Raw genomic sequence first — 22,549 nt, 5'->3', positions numbered from 1 at the left:
AATGTGTTTCCCACTACACTACACAATCAGGGGCTCATTCGTACTGGCAGGGGATGTCTCCAGCCCCAGCCCTTGCACTGGGCAGGCTCAGCTATGGGCTCAGGCTGGGATAATCAGGGCTTCATCTAGTCAATACACGAAACCCCCAAGGGTGGAGATGGTCCAGGCTCCGTGGGCCATGGCCCCACAACTTGGATGTCCTCCTGGGGAAAAGGCTTCTACTTGTCTCCAGTGTGAGCCTGTGTTTCAGCTTGTGCTGCTGCATCTCCCCTCCCAACATGCCTTGCTGTGAAGAGCCCAGCTGTGCTTCCTCCATCCCTCCCATAGGTGCTAGGAATGCTGCTGGGAATTCCTAAAGCCATTCCTTCTCCTGGCTGAACCAGCCCTAGTCTCACAGCCTCTCCTTGCAGCAGAAGGGCTCCAGCCCCACTGCCTCAGTGGCCTTTCCTCAACTCTTGTAATTTTATCTACATTTTTATTGTACTACTGTACCAAAACTGTAATCAGTAACCAGATGTGGCCTAATGAGCCCTGCCTTGGTCTTCTGCCTCTGTCCCTGTCCACACAGCCCACGATATTGTCACCTTTCTTTGCAGAAATCCTAGCCTTCATTTGGTTATATGAGACACAAGCTGGTTTCCTTTAACAGCCATATACCTGTGTCTTAGGAGTTAGCTACTAAAATATTAGCACAAATATCCTGTTCCTTAAAGGTACAATGATTTTTTTTTGTTGTTTTTATTTACTTACGAACACACTGTTCTTACATAAAATTTACATTCAGCAAATTGTTTGTGACTTCCAACACAAAATCATTAAAAATAATAGTCAAAAAGACGTGTTTTCTTTCGGCAATATATCTGGAAATAACTTGTTAAGGTGTCAAATTCTTCTTTCTCCTGGGCAACATTAAAGAAACCTATTCTGTCAGTGACTTCTTCAAGAAATCACTTTATTAGAAATAATGTGCCTCAACAAATATTAAAACAGTGACAGTGGGATACTAACAAATGTCTATTTAGAATGTTTTATTACCTGACAGGTTAATATTTTTGTGGGCTACAAGTGTCATAAATAATTGGAGTAAACTAGGTTCCTCATTGTAATAGGATTTGTTTTGGTATTTCTTTGTAGGCTTCCCCCCCCACCGCCCCCGCCCAGTTCCATTGAAATCCATAGATTTAGCTTACCCCACCCCCCCACACCCCCATTTATTTATTTTTTTATTTACTTAACAGAGGCAGAAATGTCAGATGCTTGCTATGGAGACTATTTTATTTTCATGTTACACAGATATATGTTAAGAACATAAACCAGTCACTACATGTGGATGCAAAAGACATTTAGCTTTGTACCCATCTTCTGGCCATGGCCAAGATCACATGCAGAGATAAGAGTGTAGGAGGATAAACACATGACAAACCTGCCTCAGTGTATTATCCCAGCGTCCAGTGATTTGAAGGTCAGGGACCTGTTATATTTCCGTACTCTTAAAAAACACACTCTGGTGTACTCCCAGAACAGAAAGGTGGAGCTATTCCATTCTCAGTTATTTTCCATGTTTTCTATTACAGCTCTATAATTCTCCATCTGAAAATTTCATAAATATATGGAATTGCTAAAGGTAGGAGGAAGCTCAGGTACTAATGGCCTGGAATACACTTTGCAAATGAAATTCCATCAGCCCCCACAGGTGTTTGACACACCTCACTTCTACCTAATCTCACATTTACTAACTCACAGGAGGTATTAAAATCCTTTTAAAAAGAACCGCTTACTGACCCAGCCAGTTGAAGACATGCTTGCCTTGACAGAAATAAATGTATACAGAATGAGAATGGGCAGAATTAAAAAAAAAGAAAAAAAAAAAAGAAAAAAGTGCCAAAATAACTCTGTGGCAATAAAATAAATGAAAAAAGAAATCATGTGTTTGTGATGCCATTTTCAATGGATGGTTTTCCAGCTCTCATTTTGCTTTACAAATGCATGCTTATATTGCCAAATTTCATGGAAATGAGCAGCACAGCCATTTAAAAGACATCAAATAAACATCCTTTTTATTACAGTGAAATGCAAATATCAAGTCTTAACAAGTAAATCTAGGGTCTGTAATTTTAAAACAGCAATAACAATAACCTCAGGCTACGTTTTCATTTTGTGGTTGACTTTATGAGAAGCAACTGTTATTTCTGTGTGGCACTTCAATGAGTCAGAGGCACGCTCATTCAAGTTAAAACAGTGGTACTCTGGAAGTATTTGTGTTGGTAAGTCAATGAATATTGGTACCTCCAATCACACTGCCCATCACACTGCCTATGATAAGACTTTCAATCTATTTAAAATTTAAATGTTAATGTCTGCATAAATAATTTTCAAGAAGATCAAACCTAAGTAGGAATATCAGTGAACTTTGTTACGAAATTCTGTAAGTAGAAAAGCTATAACAGTTTCCCTCAAAACCAAGGTAATTATACTGGAAGTTTCTTAACAGACAGCTAGAAGACAGCAGTGAATTCTTTGCCTACCTGTTGTTGCCCTTCCACAGGCACACAAGAACACACCTTTATTTCAGAAGACAGCAGTTTTACAGATAGAGCTAGCCTCAATACTAGTTTGAAATAGTTGAAGAATAGATAAATCCGAAGAGATTCTGTCCCTGAGATACATAAGACATTTTTGTCTTCCTAGATACAAACATTTCTTGACTTCATTTCCTCATATATAAGAAATTCATATAAGGAACAAACAGCTATGCGCACACTTGATTGTGCTTTCCAGATGGAATTAAACTGATATAATAACTTAAAATAATTCTGATAAAAATATTGCAAGCTATCAGAATTGCAGGATAATTGAATACCTTAAACCAGCAAGAACTGTAAAAAATGTTTACATTTGGGACTTATGGTGGAGAACAATATGCATCATTGTCCAGCATATTCTATAGAATAGGTAGTATACAGAGTAGATGCCTTGAATTGGTACCCAGGGAAGATTCAAATGTTTTAAACTGTGTTTAATACTGCATAGACTTGAAACACCTTGCTTCTGTTTCAATATTTCCATGGCAAATTCTGACAAATTGTATGATCCTCCTGCTAGACTCAAAAAGTCCAAGAAGTATAATCCACTGCTGTTACTTTACAGACAATTTTATTGATGTTCTTATTTATAAGCAATTTTTATTTATAATCAGTTTTAAGGTCTCAGAGAAACTATGGTTTTGTATGGTTCTTTTGGAGCCTATTCACCAAAGGTTTTTTTTATTCTTCAGTCCTGAATACCAGGTCTTCAAGCCCACTTATGTCCACAGGATTCCTCACAGTCATCAAAAGAAATGTGAAGTTTGACAGCGAGGCTCCACAGCTAAAGCACACACCTTCCTAAAATAACAGCTAAAGCACACACCTTCCTAAAATATGGTTAATTTTATGAGACAAAAACCATCATGGTCACAATAAATAGACAGAAAGCTCTACTGTGAATGTTTTTGTATTTCTTATATGTGATCAAATTAAACCAGAATTGGTTTGGTCATCTTATACCTCTAAGGAGCTGGCAAAATAGGTTGGAATGGCAACTTATTATTCAAAACCTCATGAACTGCATAAAATCCTGCTTTTATCTCTGCCGAAACCCTGACTTACAGGAAAGAAGATTCTACAATATTTAATAATGTCAATCACTTATTTAACTATGTGGCAGTTTATCCATTATATAGTAAAAGTTATTCAACACATCTTGACAAACTCCTGGATAAAAATCTTCCATTCACTACTCATATGTGATACACCATTTTTTGCTCAGTTATCTGAAATTCTCTAAAAGCTGATGTCCCCAAATCCAGAACTACAATGCAACCTGTATGATGGCTGCAATGAGTGACAGGCCTACCACGTGTCTTCAGCAACTCTTTTTCCTCACTATTTAACAACCCTTTTCCAAACATCACCTAATGTCATTTGAGGCATGTCAGCACTGCAGAATTCTCAAGGAATAGGGGAGAAGAGTATCTAACTTTTGAATCTTGGAATATATACACAACCAACAAATTTACTATAATGTTATAGGAAGTGTTAAGAGGTAAAGTGAAGAGTGGGCAATTTAATGCAAATCAATTGTGTCAGCAGCCAAAATGAGAAAAAAAGAGCAAGGCTATAGCACTTGATTTTGTTACCCATTCTTATATTTACTATGTTATGTTGTAAAACAACATGGCCAAGAATAGAAAGTATGTCCCCTAGCTAGCAAGACTAGCCAGTTCTGCCATTGACTAGCACTGCTAATATTGCCCTTTTCAATAACAGAAGGACTTAAGCGCGGCAGTTGCCCAGGTAACACTCTATTGTATGTCTACTCTTATTTCAAATACAGTTCTGTTACGGTTTTGCCACATCCTGAAAGTATGTGATGAAAATTTATGCAGAAAAATGGAGCGTAAAAAAAAAGGGTGGTAAGAGGCATCCCAGACTGCATTTACAGCTTGACCATATGAAACAAAAAAAAAAAAAAAAAAAAAAAAAAAAAGAGAGAGAGAAAAAATAATTAGGTATGTCCAGAGCTCACTATCCTTGTTTGCCTTAGTACTGCTACTTTAGTACTGCTACTTTATTTAATGTGTAGGAACTGCAATTTACTTTACCTAGATAAATGTAGTTTGGCAGGTTTTATATTTATTTCTTCAGTAATAAAAACAAGTTGTCTAGCATAATTTTCTTAAGATGAAATAGATTTATTGTGCGCTATTTTGGATTTGGATGAACTTAAATTCCATCCACTAGACATCCGCTCCTAGATCCCATTCTCAGAATTCTTCATGTCTCTAGTCCGTCAAAAAAAATTGTGCCACTCCCTAAAACCTACATTTAAAAAGCACTAGAAATCTCCAGTGTAGGTATTAAATGATTTAATAAATGTTTTTTTCATCAGAACATTCCTTGTAATTACTCTAATATCAAGACATGCTAAATCCTAAATGAAAAATAATTAGACAGGAGTTATACAATAAAACTCACACAAAAAAAAAGATTAATAAAATTATGCGCAATACCCAAAAGTTTCATGCACTACTCATTGTGATCATTCTATCAGTCAATAAAATATTCCTAAAAATTAAAAAGAAGCAGTACACTGCTTACATTACTTGCTGGCTTTAAGCTAGCAGAAACTAAGTTGCCAGGATACAATATGCTTCTCAAGATATCACCACTAATTTTGCAGGATAACAAAACCCCTGCTGATGTGGTGTGCAGCAATGATAACATCAGTGAAGTTTCCTGTTACTCAGTTTTCTCTAAATGTAGTATTCCTATACTTTACTCTTAAATACGGTAGGAAATGTCGTAACACAGCACAAACCCTACATTATTTAGGTCTTTCTATGGGCACATATGCTGTATCTTTAGTAAAGAAAAGTGTATGAGGGAACAAGGAGTTTAAGCAGCTTGTTCCAATTTCTACTACTACTTAACAGGAAGTAAATAATTCAGGTTAATTCATTAAAGCATTATTTAATAATGTAGATTGGGGAAATATGGGAAAAATGCAGAATTTCTTCTCTGAAATATTTTTCATCGGTCAAGATAAAAAAAGCACTTTACAAAATTCAATGTTTTGTTTCTAAGAATAAAAGATCATGTAGTTTTACACAGCAGTATTTACATATTTTGTCTAACTTCCAATATATTTATCTTACTTTTTCCTTTGCTCTTTTTGCTTACCCATAGGTTTACACTTTGTATTTGCAACTAATTCAGGTTTATTCACCCCATTCGTTCTGTAAGATAGGGTATATGCTGCAGACTTTGGCTATAGTATTTCTATTTGCCAGTGGTATGAAAATAAAACCCCTCCAAATGATGTAAATGTTCCAGGAAAAAAAAAAACAAACAAAACAAACACCAAAATTAAGGTTTTTCTAGAGTCGTTCAAGCTATTCATATTGGGTAAGACCTTCTATGGTTGGAATAAGCAATTTCTGTGAGGTGGTACTATAATGAATTATGCCTCCAAAGTTTTTAGGTATATATGCAGGAACAAATAATTCCTGAACATATTCCTTTCGTTAGAACTCATTTTTTTCAAGGAGCAGTAAATCTCAAAGTCTCGAAATCACATCCACTAATATCCTAGCTGATGGTAGAACCACTATTTCCCTCTTCCCTTCTGTACCTAATAGTCAGTTTGTTACCGTTAGTTTACCAAAACTTTGGCATTTGAGAGACTCTTTTATTTTTCTCAATCTTACTGCACTGCTTTGATGAGGATTGTATTATATTATACTATGTTACCTAAGTGAGACATAATTGTCTTTGACTCTTTTCTATATTGTACTACAACTGTCATGTAATTTTAAACTTAAATAGAAAGAAAGAAAGAAAAAAACCAAACCAACCAAACAACCCCCCCCTAACAAAACACCTTAAGTGCAACAGGAATCACAGAAAAGAGATCTGACATCCTCAATAGAAAACAAAAAGCTTCTTAAAAATACTGAATCCACTGCTTGTTCTTCCTTCATTTTCACTACTTCCTTCTCCCTTCAGCAGTAAGCTCTGCCAAAACTGAGCTCTGATAATTTTCTCCTTTATTCAGAAAGTTAATTTCACAGGGCACAACAAAGCCATCCACCTTAAGCACATACAAAACTGGTGTATGTAAAATTTGGTGATGTCTATTCAAATGTGACTACATAGTTACTTAGTCACTTAATCATTTCAGAACTTATTTTAAAAATTTGAAATTTAAAACATACAGACATGAAGTCCCTCACAAGTGATGGTATAACAGTGCCTCAGAATATGCACATATGTATGAGAGGACTGATAAAACCAGTAAGTTTCTCCACAATATGCAAAGAAAGAAAAAACAAATCTCAGTACGATATTGAATAGGCATGCTTTCTTAAGAGAACTGGCATAAAAATTGCTTATAGGGTTTACTTGGAAAGCTCTTATGCATTAAGACTGAAGTAAATTGGAAGTGTAGGCAGCTTCTTGAGATCCAAGGAAATCTAATGGAGCAAGAAGGGACAGGGACACTTAGGAACAAGTGTTGGTAAGTCTATGGGTGCAAAAATAAGGTTTCAACCAGTGTTCCTGTTCTGTTGGGAGTTATGACTCTACATGTGGTTAAGATCCTTACAAGCAACACCAGAATCTCAGTTCCTCCTGTTCTCTTGAAAACCAATACATCACTGACCACTGACCTAACCATTTAGCTTGTCTGCAGGATAAAAGCTAATCTGCAATCATTCCAACATTCACTTTTAAGAAACAACACCAAATAGCTGGGCTACAGATGCCTTGTGAAATCTAGGGGACGTAACTGAAGAAATGCATTGCCAGTACAACTCCTCTAAGCAACTTCTTGCCTATTAAAAGGCATTTGAATTATTATACTAGCAATACTGTCAATAGAAAAGATTCTTAGCCAGATGTTGAAGGAAAAATAAAGATTTGCAGGTTATGATTTTATCCCTTGTTTACAAGAGAGCAAGTGGACATGTTATCATCAATGGTCTTTGCAGGCATGATGAACTGAGAAGTCACAGCAACCTTCAGTAAAATTAATCTTTTTGTTTGTTTGTTTTGTTAGTCTATTAGAAATACAAACTTGAGCAGAAACCTGTGGTACTCACCCCTTGCTTTAATAAACATTGGCTTTGGACAGGATGAAAAGAATTGGTGAACCTGATCTTCTATGACAAGATGACTGGCTGGGTGGAGAGGGAAACGCTGTGGTTAATGTCCTCCTGGACCTTAGTAAAGCCTTTGACACTTTCTCCCACAGCATTCTCCTGGGGAAACAGGCTACTCGTGACTTGGACAGGTGTACTCTATGCTGAGTGAAGAGATGGCTGGAAGGCCAGGCCTGAAGAGGTGTGGTGAATGCAGTTAAATCCAGCTTGAGTCCAGTCTCAAGTGGTGTTCCCCAGGGCCCAGTACGGGGGCCAGTTCTCTTTAATATCGTTATCAACAATTTGGACAAGAAGACTAAGTGCACCCTCAGTAAGTTTGCAGACAACAGCAAGTTGGGTGGGAGTGTTGATCTGCCTGAGAGTAATGAGACTGCTAAGAGGGATCCGGACAGGCTGGACCAATGGGATGAAGCCAGTTGTATGAAGTTCAACAAGGAGAAGTTCCAGGTCCTGCACTTAGGTCACAACACCACCATGCAACGCTACTAGCCTGGGGAAGAATGGCTGGAAAGCTGCATGGAAGAAAAGGACCTAGAAGTGATGGCTGACAGCTGGCTGAACATAAGCCAGCCATGTGCCCAGGTGGCCAAGAAGGCCAATAGCCTCCTGGCCTGTATCCATAATATTGTGGCCAGCAGGACAAGGGAAGTGGTTGTCCCCCTGCACTCGGCACTGGTGGGGCCACACCTTGAATACTGTGTTCAGTTTTGGGCCCCTCACTACAAGACAGACACTAAGGTGCTGGAGTGTTTCCAGAGAAGGGCAACGAAGCTGGTGAAGGTTCTAGAGCACAAGCCTTATCGGGAGCAACTGAGGGAATGGGGGTTGTTCAGTCTGGAGAAAAAAAGACTCAGGGGGGACCTTATGGGTCTGTACAACTACATGAAAGGAGGTTTCAGATAGGTGGGGTTAACACCCCACCTTCACCCAAGTAGCAAGTGATTGGACAAGAGGAAATGGCCTCAAGTTGCACTGGGAAGGTTTAGATTGGATATTAGGAAAAAAATTCATTGAAAAGGTGGTCAAGCATTGGAACAGGTTGCCCAGGGAAGTGGTGGAATCATCATCCCTGGAGGTGTTCAGAAATCATAGAGACATAGTGCTTAGGGACATGGTTTAGTGATGGATTTGGCAGTCCTGGGTTAACAGTTGGACTTGATCTTAAAGGTGTTTTCCAACGTAAATGTTTCTATGATTCCAGGAAAGGAACTTCTCACTGCTGAACAGATGGATGAAGGAGTGGACAGAATAACTGGCACTCAGTTACTATCTCATGGGATGAAGATGGTGCTTGCTTAACAGGCTATCCACAAAGAGTGCTTACATGGTCTAAGACAAGTGTACTAGCCAATTCTATAAGGATAACTAAAGCATTGTCTAGGACAAAGAATGCAAAGCATATAGAGGCAAGGACAGCTGGAAATGTGAAAAGATAATCATGTACCTTACATTTTTTAATAATATCATATTTTCCACTTTAGAAATGTTGAAGTTACACAAATTTTAACTTCATATTTGGTTTCACCTAACTAATATCCTCATGCTACAGAATTATCTCATGGTCAGGAGCCTTGAACTACAATTGTAAATGTCATAGAGTAATTGGCAGATCCATCTGAAAAAAGTATCAAAAGCCGTCAAGCCAAAACTGAGACCAGCTATATTTCACCTATTTTTTGTAAGAACAAACAATGAAATGAACTGACTGTTTAGCAGAGGACCCTCAGTTCCTTGTTCCCTTTATCAGGTTTTTCCTAGCAATAACTTTGGTATAGACAGAAAAAAAATGTAATCAATTATCAGCTTGCTTGAACACATAATTAAAAAGTGATCACTCAGAACAGTACCAAAAACTGCACCAGTTTAGTTGGCTCTGAATTTCAGCACTACTGCCATCTAATGCTTGAAAGCTATATTTAATGACTGTAACTAAAAGTTCATGTGTATGCAAGGTTTAACAGGATTCCTAATAGTTCAGTATTCCCCTTTCTTTAATGAAACATGATCATTTCACTGTTGATTTTAAGCAGATGGTAAGTCACGAGAGTAATCAACATGACTGAAATTTTTAAAAAAGGGGAAAAAATTCCTAATAACATTTACTGGAAAAGTAAATCTAATTGTACCACAGCCCAAAAGACTAATCCGTAATTTTTAAATATGGTTCCAGGGTTATTTCAAAGTACAAAAGCTTCTATTTGACTATAAGAATGTTCTCAGTACTCAAGATTTGACTGTCATTCTTTCAAAACTTTCTAATTCTTGTTAATGAAGAGAAGAAAATAGAAAACTGGCGTCCTGTAAGATCAAAACCCATAAATCCCCAGTTTTACACATTAAACCAGTCCAATTATTTTTAAATTTAGATCACGATTTCAAAGATAAATATTTACATTTACAGCATCTGGAAAAGACTATGCTGCCGGGTGAGTGTTCCACCACCCCCCACCTCCCTTATAAGCAGAAGTAACTGTTACAGATCCACTGAAAATAGAATTTATTTATGTCCTCATGTAAATTTTTCTCCCTGTCCCCACTGTACCCGAAAAAAAAAAAAAAATACAACAGTCATCATGACTTATCTGCTAAGCAAAATTAGACATGTTTCAAGCATCAGAACCTAAAATAATCTTTAATAATAGTTGAAGATGAAAGCTAAACTGTCCTTAGTTACGTTCAGCCTCTACTTCTTCCCTCTGATGTGAAATCTGTAATCTGACCATGAGGTTGTCACCCCTATCTTCTTTGCATTTTTAATCTAAAAATCCAGTCTTAAAAATCCAGTCTTAAAACTTGTACCAACTGATGTCCTATCGCACCTTTCTCCTTTTCTCATGCAATAAAATCAATTTCTGCAAATCAAGAAATGACACTAGCAATAAATATCTGAAACATCACCTTGTTTACTTGCCTCACTCATTTGAAACTCTCTGTGATACACACCACATGCATAGCTTCCTATCTTCTAAGAATGGCATAAGTTTAGAGTGTGCATAACATTTATTTTAAATACTAATAATTTTTGTAACATTCTCTCTCATGGGTTATCAGCCAACATTAAGGCTAAAACCACAGAGATTCTTGAACTTCGAAGAGCTGGTTCTAGAGGATCTTGCTGCAACCAAAGACTACACTGAGAACACATGAAAATTAGGCCATTATTTAGGAACCTGCTTACACTGTCACTTGAGTTGAGGCAACTCATTAACCAATACCACAACCATCTCCTGCCACTCAAAGTATCTCAACATTAAGACCTATCCTCCTCTGTTTCAGGACTGAAAACAAAAAACCCTCAGAATTTTGAAGTATCTAAGTAACTGCAGAAACACAAAGTGCTCAGTATATGTCAGAAGTACTACCAATAATGCTAAATTTAGGTTTCCAGGTTTGACAAATGTGAATGGTACAGTCTGAGCCTTTTTTCTGCTTGTTTTTCGTGGTTTTGACATTTTGCAACTAATGACCAAACTCACAATTTGACTGATCTGAAGTTCAGCTAAGACTGGTTTCTCACTGACTTCAACACTGTCAGTTCCATCCTCTGTTTGCTATATGAAACATGCCACAACAACAAATGATTGCTTTGGGGCTTACTAATGGCTTTTCTGCACTTGGCTTCATCTTCTTGCCATAAATCAAGTTCCAAGTGACAGTAGCTTTTTGCAAAACAAACCCCAAAAAAACAAAACCCAAACGCTGGCAACTTTTCGGCCTCTCAATTCGCTTTCCTTGAAAGTCATTTTGCTGAAGGTATGATGAAGAGGATTGCCAAAGTAGTCTTCTTCCTTATCTATACAGCCAACCCCCAAATAAATCTCTGTGTGAACATTAAGATAGAGGTTGTCTATACAGATTTGTTTAACTTAGGAGCTGCGCTGATAATGCCATTTAAGACAAGATGATATCTTTTATCAAAATGAATTGAAAGCCTAGTGAAAACATGGCAGTGCAACAGCTGAAACAACGGAATATGTGGGAGCTAAGATGAGCTTTTGAGTTTGGTACTAAGCTAGAAGCACTGAATTTCAAATTATTAGAAAATTTACTTTATAACTGCCATTCATAGAACTGATCATAAAAAATACATTTCCTTACAAGGATATTCACAGAAATGAAGAACAGTTCTTAGCCAAGTTAGATGGGGTACAAAAATACGGCTGTACTGTTCCAGACCAAATTTATTTTTGAAAGGCAGGGAATATGAATGAGCACAGAAAGAACAAGACTATTTCATGTTCAGATAAAAAACTTACATTGATTGAAAATTAAGGGAATTGTGAAGCTAACACATTTGGCATTCTCCTGTAAGTGACCATTTTTAATTACTGTTAAATATAGAATTGAATAGAAAAGAATCAGAACAGAGCAGATTAGAGCAGAACAGAACAGAACAGAACAATATTTCATTTGGAAGGGACCTACAACATCCAACTGCCTGGCCATTTCAGGACTGATCTAAAGTTTAAGCATGTTACTAAGGACATTGTCCAAATGCCTCTTAAACACTGACAGGCTTGGGACATTGACCACCTCTCTGGGAAGCGTGTTCCAGTGTCTGAACACCCTCTCGGTAAAGAAATGCTTCCTAATGTCCAGTCTTAACTTCCCCTGGTGCTGCTTTGAACCACTGCCACAAGTCCTTTAATTAGATAACGAGGAAAAGAGATCAGCACCTCCCTCTCCATTTCCCCACGTCAGGAAGCTGCAGAGAGCCATGAGGTCACCCCTCAGCCTCCTTCTCTCCAAACTAGACAAGCCCAAAGTCCTTAGCTGTTCCACACAGGACATTCCTTCCAGCCCTTCCACCAGCTTTGCTGCTCTCATCTGGACCATTCAAGGACCTTCACATCCTTCTTACATTGCAGCATCCACAACTGCAGACGATACTCAAGGTCAGGCTTTACCAACACTTGACGCAGCAGGCTGGTCACCTCTTCCACTGCTGGTCACGCTGTGTTTGGTGTCCCCCAGGTGCCGTTTGCCCCTCGGCTGCCAGGGCACGTGGCCGACTCACACTGAGCCTGCTGCCGCCCAGCACCCCCAGAGCCCTCTCCCCAGGGCTGCTCGCCAGCCACTCCTCTCCCAGTTTAAACCTGTGCCTGGGGTTACTTCATCCAGGTGCAGGATCTGGGCATCTGGACTTGTTAAATTTCATCCCATTAATCATTACCCAATGCTCCAATTTATCTAGACCCCTCTGCAAGGCCTCTTGTCCTTCAAAAGAGTCAACAGCATCTACCAGTTTGGTATCACCAGAAAACTTGCCAATGGTGCATTCAACTCCTGCATCCAGATCATTGAAAAATATATTGAATGGACCTGGACCTAGAACTGAGTCCTGAGGAACATCACTGGTGACTGTTCACCAGGCATACACAGCTCCATTCACTACAAACCTTTGAACTCTGCCATTCATCCACTTCTTCACTTAGCACACCATGAACCTGCTCATCCCACAGGGACAACTTGCCCAGAATGATGCTGTGAGGGGCAGTATCAAAACCCTTATTAAAAACTAGAAAAACTACATCCACCACCTTTCCTCCATCCACTAGGTGGGTGACCTTATTGTAGAAGGATATGTAATTAAACGGGACTTCACCTTTGTGAACCCATATTGACTGTGCCTGATGATTGCATTGTTCTTCAAATGCCTTTCAGCAGTACCCAGTATGATCTCCATAATTTTTCCAGGAATTGATGTTAGACTAAGAGGTCTGTAGTTCCCTGGGTCTTCCCTCACACACTTCTTGTAAACTGGCATTATGTTGGCTAGCTTCCAGTCTTCAGGGACCTCCTCAGACTTCCAAGAGCTTTGAGAGGGGTCCTGCTGTAACAATAATTCAAATACTAACAATGATTTAGTTATGCACTGTTAAGGCAACATCTGAAATATGTCAATTCTGTGAAAGACCAGTGTCCTAAGCCAAGATTCAGGTGCATTGGTGGTGCTAATGAAACACCTGGCTCTAACCAGTGCTTTTTGACCGTAATTGACTGAAAAGCTTATTGAAATGCTTCCATTTGAGAAATTCCCTCATTATGCTGTTTGTCCATTTCATATGAAGCATGCACTGACACTACAAGACACAAGATGCATCCAATATAATCAGAAGTGCTAAGATGCTACTATTACTATCTAACATTTTACTCCACAGTAGATTCTTTATAGTAGTTTTATAGTAAATAATTCCAATGGAGTAATTTAAATCAAAGTGGACTTAAGTCACAATTTTGCACATGATTTATTCATTTTGAAGTGAAGACAAAGAAATCCCATTTGCTAGTGAATTAGTGAATGCAAACTTTATTAATGCACCTTTGCTACAAAGATAAATGGAACATAAAAGTCAGCTGCAGAACTTCACATCAGTTTACAGCAAGCATTGAAAGACCTGAAGTGATATATATCATAAGAGGATTTTATATCCTGCCTAAGCTTTAGAGTATTCAGAGATGCTTCTCCCTTCCCTACACAGCCACTTAAATCAAAGTTCTTTCAACCTCCTACCACACTAGTGCAATAAAACCTCCTTTGCTTTGTTTTAAGCAAAAAAGATGTCAGTTCAGAACTGTTTCATTACTAGTCCTAATAATCAAAATATTTTTGCTTTGACAAGTTCCATTGAATTTCAGCTTCCTTTTAATGATTCACCAAAAATATTTCATATTTTTATACATATTCTTTTTAGCTTTTGCTTCCTATGTCAAATCTTTGAAATAAATCACAGTAATAAGTACTATTTTATGACCTACTACCAGATTAAGCAAGCTGAAGATTTCTTTAATTTCTAAATTACTTTTTCAGATATATGTGGAAAAGCATTCTTACTATGCTTTTCCTGTATTTGAAGATTAGCACTTACTACATTAAAATGGATTTAATTGTAGTGTCACTTCAGTATACTAGTGTTGAATGTCCTACATTTCAGCAAACATTTTTGTCATCCATTCTAATGGTGCACTTGATAAAAGCATTCACACAAACCACTAGCCTGGAAAGCTGAAGACAGACTTACTAAATGAATGTCTTTTTCTAGTAATTGCCTTGGGTTTATTATACTGTATTAGGCATCTAATATGAATATTTGCTGTGTTAACAATTCAACTGAAACTACCAAGCTGCTAGCACCACTGAGTTCCCTACAGATATGCTGACATTGTCAGGAGTTGAGCAACTAATCATTGTATCATCTCCTCAAACAGATAATCTCTAGAATTACATGACTCTTTTTTTTTAAATCAATATAAAACATTTACATGAAAAAAAATCCCTAGAATTCTGCTGTCCATTTTAATTTCACTTTGTGCAACAATAACAATTGCATTGCCTAATTAATATTGTAAGGATTTGGTAAGTGAATGGACATACAGATAGATAAATTGTATGCAGAATTGAGGCCACAGATTACCACAACAGAAATTGTAGCATTTGATTAATTGCATTGGCTTTAATTAAGGCAGTGGTTTCAATTGAGGCAGTGGTTTTGTGTCATAGAACAATGAAAGCTTGCATAATCTTAAACTCCAATACGGAACCAATAGGACTCCATACAAGGCTAAGAGCCTTAAATGCATGCATAACAAGTAATCCCAGGAAAAGTGATTGCACTCTAAAAATTCTTGGTGTACAATAAACTGTTTTGTCCCTATTTTTTTGTACCAATTAAAATAGATAAATGGCCCACTATTTTACCAATAGATAAAAAACAAACAAACAAACAAACAAACAATGCAAATTTGAATGACAGAATTATTTAAGTTGCATTACCTTACATCCAGGAAGAAACTGGAAAAAGTTAAGATTTTTTATGTATGTACACAGTTACATAGTGTTGCAAAATATCAAAAGTACAACACAGATTTCTAAAAAAACCCTACCTTTATTCAGAACAGCTAGCAGTTGTACACATAGGTAATGTTCAGCCCTTTCTTGTAAAGATCTTTTGTAATATCATATCTGCATGCTGCTTAGGTGTGGGTCAGTCTTTGAGGAACATCACAATGGCAACCTATTGTACATAGCAGGTTAGGGCTCTTCAGTTACGAAATCTCATTTTAATTCTGTGCTTACATCACCTGACACTGGTTCTACAAGGACAGACTGGCAGAAGAAATATTCCCTCTCCCCCTCCTAAATATTCTTTCATTGTTCTTATCGTCACTTGTTTCTGACAGATCTCTGATTTGAGGATGATGGTCTGGGAAAAGGGACTGAATCATCATAGGTATCAATAAGTGGGAAAAATCAAAAAACAAACATGTCTTTTAAAATTTATCTGTTCAAGAAGGCTCAGTTTGTATTTTCTGAGTGGCCAGCACATACCCACTATTATCAAAAATGCCTATAACACTATATGCAGTGATTAGATACTAGAATGGCAATACCCAAATGTGGGCCAGGCTAAAATTAGTCATTGAGCTGTTGTCTGAAAGTATTTAACAGGTGTACATTCTCAGCCAAAACTGTCCAGTGAAGAATCTTTTCAAGTTAATGGAACTGCTCTTCTTTTGTCTGGTATTATTTCAATACCCCTTCTTAGATCACAACTGTCAAGACATCTATCTATGAATTAGTCCCCATAAGTTTTCTTTTCAGTGATATATAATAAGAAAAAGTATGATATAGCCTAGCCAGCTTACTGATTTCAGTGTTTATCTCTTAGGACCATTCATACTGCCTTATAGACATCAGATATAAATAATTTTCTACTACTGCTAATATTTCAAAAGCTGAAACTGATCCTATGCACATGTACAAATATGTGAAACTGAACTGGATAATTTTATAGCATTGTAGGTGAAACAGAAGCTTGGCTGGACGAAATTCAGTGATATATGAAATTCAGTGACGAGCAGAAGGAAATTAAAAAAAAAAAAACTTTAGAAGGAAATAATGATACCTGGTAGTACTAGCTGGCAGCTAGAAAACTTTCCTCATGTATACTTATTGAACAAATACAATTGAACAATCAATCCTGTTAAAAGAATATGTATTGCAAGAAAGAGTTGACTGAAACTTCAGGACTAAAAAAAAAATAAAATTGTTTTTAGGGAATAAAGTTAGGATGAGTTCCTCAAAAAAATCTGATGACTATGGATACCTTCTCAAGACATCTTAAAAGGTCTTACAGGTTGAGCAGCCTACTCTTGAGTTTCCAAAGAAACTAATCTCTGAAAGTCTTGACTACAGGAATTTACATTGACAACCAAGATATTTGGAATTGCTGTTTCATTTTTTTGAAGTGAGTGCTCTACATTTTAGAAGTTTTCTAACTTATAGCTTTATGTTTGTAATGACTATAGCACATTCTGTACAGTAAAATGGTGTGCAAGAAAACAAAGAACTTGTATATTTAAAATTAAGAAAAAAAAGTGTGACCAAAATATTCATTAATTGAGGAGAAGAGCATATTTGACATTTTTTTCATCTAGGAACATGAATGGAAATACAAAATGTATTAACTATTAAAAAAAACGAGGTATGCCACTTGCCAGAAACTTCGTACAGTACTTACAGGAGTTATTTGATTATTTTCATATATTTTAAATTACTACAAACATAGCTTTTTAAAAAACAGAAAAGTCAACCAACGGGTAACTGTGAAATCTGTAAGATCAAGTGTAAATATCTCCGAGTTGAGCTCAATACCCCACATCATATATTTACAGTAATAGACAGTTATATGTTTACTGATTGTTACAGAATTTATTCTAAACCATTAACATTAGTTACCATGCATATGACTGCATTATAGAAACTTTAAAACACACAGTAACTTAGAAGTCAGCCATGGGAAATGGACCATGTATTTCACAAAATTACTCTTTTTGTATCCTGTTCTGGTTAGTGGTTAAATCCCACCACCTTGTCTTAATAATGATCCATAATTCATTAAGTATTTCTAATTATACTGCACGGAAAGAAAATGTGTTATTTATCCAACATACATTTGCATACCCAAAGAAAGTATTTCAAAATAGTTACTAACATTACAAGTAAATATTTGTTACACTGTAGTACTTTGTAAGCCATTTCAAGAAATCCACATGCCATTCTACAACCGCCTGTAAGGGGTGGGTTTTTTTGAGCTTAAGTTTTATTGGCTACCTCTTCTTTTGTTTCACTACTTCACCAAATCCTTTTGTTTTGTTCCTTAATCTTCCTTGCACAGCTCCCCAGGAAAGACTTTACAACATAAACTCTGATGTACCATTTTCACAGCAGGAACAACAGTGTTCCTCTTCAAAAAGAGGCATAATAAAAAAGAAGGCTGTAATGAACATGCTAATTCTGGTCACAAGGTGCTAGATACAGCATGATCACTGAAAGTTCAGGAAGTTTTGGGGAAAGATAATCCTTTGGCTCTTCAAAGGTCTTCTCATGCAATATACAAATGAGGTAAATGTCTTTCCAATGTATGAAGTTCTCGCACCAGTATTTTATTGCTTTCTTTGTTTCTATTCATTCCATTTTCAAAAGCCAGTCCTACTAGCAGCCCCCTGGCAATAATCATTGCGACTCTAAAGCAAACTGTTAAGTCAGATAAACACTGATATACATTGTTTATACAGCTCCAGCTGGAACACAGCAAATTTCTCCTACCATGCAGCTAATACCCAGAATAAGTACAGTCCTTCCTCCCATTCATCTAGAAAAAAGAAGACATCCCACAGCACATTTTCCAAAACTATAGTTGTGCCACTCCATTTGTGTAATTTCCATGCCCTCAAAGATAGCTGTCCCAGATGACAGATTGCATCAAAATAGTTCCTTTCTTCTCATTTCAGTATTACTGGGAACAGTCAAAATAGAGAAATGAGCTCCTATTATCACTGAATCTGTTGCTAGCAGCAGAAACCAAAAATGCAGCACCTTGGATCCATTACCTCTGGTTTTTTGTGGGGATTTTTTGAACAGTTTTCTTTGTTTAAGCAGTGTGGAAATGTTCTGCACTTCTGAGAGTGTAATAAAAATAATCTCTCTCAATTATCTCAATCTCAGTCTCTGTGTGTATCAATGGACAGGAAAACACTGTTCAGTAAATATTTCACTTTTTATTTTATGCAGCACTGGCTGCTTGACATTAAATCAATCAGTTTCTAAAAAGCATAAAAAGGACTAACTGCCTTAGGCACTTCCCATATAAATTCTACTTTAATTCTTCCATCCTTATACAGTGTCCATACTATAAAGATGCCATATGTCAGTATGTTTATAATGCAGTGTGATCAGCAACAATAGAGAGGATTGTGGGCTAAGAAAACAAACTGCTTTCTGCTTAAGTGTCCTGTGTTGTCTCTCTCATTACTTTCCAGACAGCAAAGAAAAGAAAGCAAACAGCAGTGACAGTAGAATGTACTTAGTAGCTTTACTGGACCTTCCCCATCCTTGCTTAAAACCTGCACTCTTCTATGCTGCAATCGTAGCCTGTCTGGGTAGGCAGTTGAAGCTAAGTTTCTTGAGGTCCATATAGACTTGGCAGAACTTTAAGGAATAATAACAAAATAATAATTTACAAAATGAAAAGCAGGACTCCTTAAAATTAACAGTCACGGAATTGTTGCTGATTCCTCTGCTAGAGGGAGGCACCTAATTTCCTCCTTCCTGAACACTTTATATACTTACATATGATGCCAGAATCCTTGTTCTATAGCCATGAAAAATGTCAGTTATCCACCATTTGCAAGACCAAAAAACAATTAGGTGGCTTTAGCAAGAAATGAATGGACAATAAATGAAAAGCTATTCCACCTCCCATGTCTGCAGACTAGGTTAAGGTTATACACTTTATTGTCTTTCATTGTCTATTGAACACTGGCAAATTGGAATTAAAGTACTGTTCCACTCATAAGGTGCTCAGCACAAATATTTAAAATAAAAAGGTCCAAAACAAATAGCATTGACTTCTCTTGCCTGGAAGAAGACTTCCAGACTTTTCCTTACAAGCCTTGTTTCCCTTCAAATCCAGCATTTTTATGGGGTAAAATCTGTCTTGGAGAGTAGCTGCCTGCTTTATATACAGAAAATCAAAAGTAGTTTCCATGTATCTCATACGTTCACTCTTGGTCCAGACTGTCACAATATCCAGCCTAAAAGTTTAGCCTGTAATGTTTCCTGATTTACTTTGGTAAATACCTAATTTGTACTAAGGCCTTGAAACGTTATCATCTGTAGCTGCCTTTTCTGCCCTTTCTCCCTCTCACAATGCAAAGTTTCAGCACCCAGAAGCTAAGGACTTTCTTGATATTCATAGTTATTAGAGACCCAACTACTACTGACTGGTCACAGTGTAGGAACCAAATGAAATGGTAAAATGTGTAGTGCATAGAACTACTCTTACTCTATACTACCACAGACAGAAAAACTTGCAAGTTTGGCTCTAAAAATTTTGCATACATAGGCAAAAACGTTGCCTGTTCTTTGTTGCACAAATGATTTGTAGCAGTTAAACTGGATATAGTGAAACAAACAAAAATGAATATAGGTAGATAATTCAAGTCCTGGGAACATCCTGATTTCATCAGTGTCCCACATCAGGGTCACAATAATTGTGTGTTGAATTGTAGGTAAACTCTGACTTCCTCTCCAGGGTGCCCTCTTGCAAAAGGCACAAATGCCAAGCTGGGCCTGTGATACCACCATTATGAAAATATTTGAAGAACATACGGAAGATATGTGTGTATCTTCTGCAATCCAGAGTCACACATGTGCCCCAAGGATAAGTAACGCCTAAGTGGACCACAGATCAAACTCAGTTCACCCTGTTTTGCATTTCATTATGTCTGCTAATTTCTGTTCACATCTATGATATATATTTATTCCTACAGCGGCTATGTGAGGCACAGAGGCACTCTTTCCCACAAAGACATAATCGATGGAGTGTTTTCTACAAGGCTATTGCAGAATGTACAAGATAAAGATTTGTGTAAGTTTGTAAAGCAGAAGCTTAGAATTACTTCTCTTCCAGCTAATGCCCTTAGCAGTGAACTATCTTGGAAAACTACAGCAAGTCATTGTACTTACAGAACACCAAAATTTTAATCCTGCCAAAATTTCCCTACAGTGCCCTGTTACTCTGCATGGCCCTTCCTGTCTTTGTTGTTACCCCTTTATCTAAATCTACAGTCCCAGTATGTTCATGAGTTCTCATTTCTTCCCAGTTTCAGATTAAATCCGCGATGATGATGATGATGATGATGATGATGATGATGATGATGATGATGATAATAATAATAATAATAATAATAATAATAATAATAATAATAATAATAAAAAAAAAATCTGCTCCTGGGGCAAAAGTATATTCCAGCAGTTGCAGAAGTCATCAGTATTATGGCTGGAAACAATACACAATCTTTCAAATTTCATGTTTTAATTAGACAATTAATTTTAACTAAATAAATTTATTTAAATTTTAGCTTCATAATTAACAAGGTGTGGGTTTTGTTCATCAGGCTTTTGCATACGCATATCATTATCAATGGTTTTTAAAACAAGATCTGATGCTAGTATTGTCTGAAGTAGCATTGAACTATTTGAGTAACATAGGCAGCAGAACCACATAAATCAAGAAATCAGTTAAAAAAAACAATAGGACAAGCAAAGAAACATATTTTGCAAGTTGGTCAGTCTTGATGCTTAGACAACTCTTGCCTTTTTCAACCACTGTGGCCGTAAGTAGAGAGATGGGGGCTGTTGCCTCTCACTACAAATTCAAAAATGAGAACTTTGCTTGGTTTAGAACAGTATCTTTCAAATCACGTGCACGCACATTTCAAGTCCAGAGAGTCTTATAAATACATTTCAAGAAACCCTGAAGACAAAGGATACTACTTCTGAGTTTCCCCCTCCTTCCTTTTCCCATCTCCCTTTAATTTACAGAACTTTACATACAGTATGAAAATATCATTTTACATTCATTTTCAAAAACACGAAAGCTGTGCACGAAAAGCGCTTCTGCCAGTTAATAAAGGGAAAACCTTATCTTAGGGAGTTAAGAAGATGTCCATGGTGCTGTTAAAACATGAACCAATATTTCCATTTTCATTGGCTAGACCAGGAACAACTTTTAAAAGATTACAGAAGGAACAATCATGGCATTTTTTATTTTAAATATTATAAGGCTTTGCTTACACCAGACTAAGAAAAGACTATGTATGCGCTTAGCCTTATTATTTGTTGTATATGTACATAGTGTTGTTAGTTGACTCCAGCAGTTAATAACAGGACTGTTCATAGTCATTAAAATAGCTAATGACAGTATAGAAAAAAATCTTTCAGCTTTCTTAGTATAAATAAAAACCCAACTTCAGAGAAAAATAAGAGAAAACTTCTTGTCACCCTACATTTGTTGGGATAGAAGGATTAAAAAATATTATTTAAATCATAAATTTCAAAAATTATCTTCTAAATTCTACAAAGCTGATTAATCATCCTCAACTCTTATAAACAGGCCCCTAGCAGTTAACTCTGTAAATCAAGTAATGCCATGTAGTATCACAATATAAGACAGTAATCTTTAGTCATAAAACCAACCCTGCAAATTAAAGAGTGTGATATTTCACGAAGTGTCTCCAAAACCAGTTTCCATACATCTTCAGGTGACAGAATGAAACATTCAGGTCATCTGACTACCAGTATTTACTCCTCTGAGTATTATCTAGACAGTAGACTTGGCAGTACATTCATATCCCCCCCCCGCCCCGCAAAGGATAGCTGAAAGAATCGATTTTTTCCTTTACTGTCTTCAAAAAATTCTTGCCGAAGTGAGACTACAACTCAGGTGATGCATATTTGAAATGGAAGAAATCCTCCTTTTTTTATGTGTTATATCTTGGGGGGAA

At 36.9% G+C, this 22,549-nt stretch overlaps 1 protein-coding gene across 9 annotated transcripts in view; it reads right to left on the bottom strand.

The window, feature by feature from the left end:
* The window catches only part of PTPRD (protein tyrosine phosphatase receptor type D), a 380,605-nt gene that overhangs the window by 199,772 nt on the left and 158,284 nt on the right, over positions 1-22,549 (bottom strand). The gene's annotated exons all lie outside the window — the stretch shown is intronic.

This window comes from Falco biarmicus, chromosome Z (assembly GCF_023638135.1).
Source record: "Falco biarmicus isolate bFalBia1 chromosome Z, bFalBia1.pri, whole genome shotgun sequence".
Taxonomy (NCBI): Eukaryota; Metazoa; Chordata; class Aves; order Falconiformes; family Falconidae; genus Falco; species Falco biarmicus.
This window is presented reverse-complemented; position numbering and strand designations above follow the sequence as displayed.